Raw genomic sequence first — 4,225 nt, 5'->3', positions numbered from 1 at the left:
TTTAACTTTAAAACATATGGGATAGTAAAAGCAGCAAGATACACAACAGACTGACTTAGTGGTTTTAGAAAATAGTTTTCCTATTCTCTTTCAATAATGGATAAACAGTACCACAACAAGGAAGAAGGAAAGAGCAGACTATTTCAGAGCAGTCCAACCATGTGCCTTGTTTTCTGTGGATTTTTATTTATATATTTATTTGTTTATTTGGACAGGAGGTGGTATTGTATACACTAAGAGGACAATAATAATCTACAGTAAGCACAACATGCCCTCAGCAACAGCTGAGAATCTTTTATTTGCATGAGAACTATCTTTTATAGTGATTGAAAGCTTTGTCAGACAACGATTTTTAGAAAGGATGCCACTTCAAGTCACATTAGGAAAAAATTTTATACTTTTGTGCATGATGAGAACCTAAAGCATACTGTACATTTTTATTATATGGAAAAAAAAAAGCAAGTCTTAATAGACACTGATGTATGTTCCCAAAGGGGATATTTTGACACAGAAATTTGGTGCAAAATTCAGGCATAACAGTAAACATAATTGACATTGGAAATCTACAGTCTCTAATTTCATTTGATATGTGTATTTGGCCACTTTTTGTGAATATTCAGTTTTACACTTATCAGATTTGCTCAGACTTTCAAAGCAGATCTTTATTGACAGTAGTTGCTCAGGTGACAGAGAGTTGTAGGGATATCAGGGAAAAATAAGCAGAAAGAGGTGAGAACAATAGAGGAAGATAGAAGTCCATAAGATGATAGCATTTGCCTTCAGCTTCTCTTTTTCAGTGTGGAAGATTTTTTGACAAATGTCTTGTACTGAAAAATAATATAATTTTTAAAATCCAGCTTTCTACTGAATGTTCTATTAGTATGGTAATTTTTAAAAGAAATTCTAATCTTATGGTACAATGGTACAGATTTCAACTCTAGCGATATCCAGACCATGTTATGTATTTGAAGATGTACTGCTTAACTTATCTTCTCTAAATTCCCATATCTGGGCAGTATTTCATCTTAAGAAACTAGTAGCTGTTCTTACTGCTTGTCTTATTCACTCATTTGTACAGACAATATTTTTTTGAATTTGAGCTGGATGATGTTCAGACACATCCTGAGGGCTCTTGTGACTAACATGGTAATAAAATCCCTAATATTTCAGAAGACATAATGTGTTTTCCAGACGGCCAACATGTTCAACACCTGTACCTCTCTCTTACTATATGAATGAGAACATATTTTTCTGAAGTCCATCAAGAGGTATTAAAAACAAACATAATTCTAGTAGTTTAGGTAGTGAAGGACACTGGGCTGTTTCCCTCATCATTGTCTAGTTGAGGACAGTGGAGGGTAGGGTCCTGCTGGGGGACTTGGGGACTTGGTCTGAATGCCTGCGATCATACTTATCTGTTTATGGAAGTTCATTTGAAGATAAAGCAGATTTTCCTCTAATGTCAGATAATATATTGTAGTCTTCCAGCAGCTCAAATTTGTCCAGTGGAGAATTTCTGCAGTGATCACTATTATCCATTGAGGTGCTGTTTGTGGAGGTGGTGTAGCTGCTGCACTTCCAGCCATTGTGCTTATAACACAGCAGAGATGCACCAGGTGGACACAGGAAGAGGGAAGGCTTTTGGTCTTCTTTACTTACCTTTATCTTATTTCTTTACTTATCTTTATCTTACTTCTTTACTTGTGGTTTGAGCTAGTATATTTTGCAAGACTTTCTAGAAATTGTGAGCAGCTCTCAGTCAAGAGAGCTGTAGCCATCTTCTTGCTTACCCTGTTGTCTCTAGCAGTGGATGACACAGCATATGTAGGGATTCCAAGACTTGAAAACTAAGCTCACCTTTTTTTCCATTCTGGTTGCTCTATTAAAACTGCTCTACTCAGCATGTGTGTACGTGTCTGAGGCTGTATTATAACTAGGAAGATTTTTTGAGGGGAGTAGGAGGATGGAGAGGGAGGGTCTTTTTGGCTTTTTTCATAGGCATTGGAAAGAACAGCACCTCCAATGCTGTTAAGCTGTGTGAGAACTGTTAAACCTGACTAGAAAGGATCATTTGTCTCCTCTGCTCAAGAGAGCCTTGTTTCACTTCTGGACAATAACTACACAGGTCTGTGAAGTCTGTTATGTGCAGAAGTGTTAATCAGTAAGCAGCTTGAGCCTCATTTGAAATCTTTTTTACACTACTTATTTTGCTCTGTAGTACTGTTGTTTTTATTGTGTCACTTGGCACAGCCTGAAAACAAGTTGTTCATCAGCATTCTGTGCAGTTCCTTACAAAGAAAGCTTGATTCAGGTCTTACTTTCTTTTTAAGCTGTTTTTTAAAAAATCAATTTTCAGCAGTTTTTAAGCCTACTTATTGACAATGTTTAGGTACAGCAAAGTGATTAAGTGATAATGATCTTAATTGTATCCAATTTGACAGATTTTCCAGCCTGCATACGCTTCAGTGGACTTGACATATTTGGAAAGGAGCATACAACCCATCAAGGCAAGGAAGTCATTAATTACAGCTCTGACAATTGTTGATTACATATGTTCTTGATCAAACAAGGAAGGGTCTTGATGGATTTCTCTGTCCTGTCCAAGACTTTCCAATGGGGCAGATGAGAACGCGGGACTCTCCGAGCTTAATTCTAGAATTAGTTATAGGCATTGAATGAACAGGTTGTAATCTAGGCCTGCAATCCTGGTTAGATTTGAGGAAGGTCTCTTTGGGTTTTGTCACACCTTTTATAGCATATACAAAAGGTCTACTTAATGTAAAAGTTGGTGGATGCCTGCTGCAAGACATTCCTTTGGAGTGGTTGTTACAGCTTAATTTATTTTATTTTTCCATCCGCCATGTTTCAGTCATGTGTCAATTGAAAATAAATGATGTTCAGGAAATTCTTGAAAATTAGCAGTAGAAGGCAGTAATTTACAGTGACATTGACTGTGTACTTTTAGAGTTTTTATTATAAGTAAGTGTTCAAAACTTTGTTTAAGAACAAAATGTTCAACAAAATGTAAATAACTAGTGATACCAACATGTATATTGGACGTGTTATAAAGGCCCAAGGCAACTTACAAAAATTCCCTGAAAAGTATTAGGCTTGACACCAGAAAGAATCTGATGTACCCAGAAACTGTAAAATCCCTCAAGAGTATTAGGCATTTTGCCAACACTTAACAATTCCGCAGTAAGAGGTTACTTTATACTCAGCCTTTTATTTTTATTCTGTGCCTTGTGGGCTTAGACATTATGTTCTAAAATTGATACTAGCTATCTAAAATATAGCAATATATTCAAGTGTAGCTCATGCATTATAATTCCCATAGACAAAATATTACTCTTGTGTACTGGGGAAAGCCAGCTCAAGGTGATGAGCTGTATTTATCAACAACTTTACGACACCTGTTTTCACCATGACATCTTACTCTTGTCAGTAGCATCCAAAAAGTTTTGCCACATGCAGCAAGGAAAGCATGGGCAAGCTTTATGTATGATTTAATATATGATTTTTCAGTTTTTTCTTACAACCAGGAGATGGCACTAAAAATGTCTGTATAGAGAGTTACATATCTCAGCCATGTTTTATAGGGAAAATTTAGAATCAAAATCCAGTTGAAATACAAACATCCTAGAAGTTTTGTAACTGAAAATTCTTGAAAGCTGCATTAAGCCCACCTCTCCCTCAGCATAAAGTAAGGTCTGAATATTTTTGTGTTATTATAATGAGTATTGTTATCCCTCTGTTTTTATCATCAGCAAATATTTTATAAGTTGCTTTTACATTTACATACTGCTTTGAGATTTGCATATGAGGTGTCAAATACAAAATTCATTTCAGGCCTGCATGTGTAACTACAGAGAAAGAAAACAGGATATATGTGTCTTTATGTGGAAAAGCAGGGGTTCAAATGTTAGTTCAGTGTACAGTTAAACATAGATGTGTGCAAATACTGACTTTTCCGGATGGATTTGGAGGTTTTTATTCCACATTCCCATAACATTCTTCTTGAACAGGATGCTTTTTTAGCAGTGATATAATGTGATCTTCACCATAGTGATGTGTTCCTTCATTTGGTTCCTATTGCTGCAGGCCTCTTTGATGCTGGTGAACAGGAAGTATATATACGGACTACTTGTTTTGTTTTAGCTACTCTACCCTACCCCTTGCTCCCAGAAAACAATTAGAAGAGAGGATGATCTTCTGATCTATTCTG

The sequence above is a fragment of the Meleagris gallopavo genome, chromosome Z (genome assembly GCF_000146605.3).
Source record: "Meleagris gallopavo isolate NT-WF06-2002-E0010 breed Aviagen turkey brand Nicholas breeding stock chromosome Z, Turkey_5.1, whole genome shotgun sequence".
NCBI classification, from domain to species: Eukaryota; Metazoa; Chordata; class Aves; order Galliformes; family Phasianidae; genus Meleagris; species Meleagris gallopavo.
The sequence above is the reverse complement of the archived record's forward strand: the minus strand, read 5'-3'. Positions refer to the sequence as shown.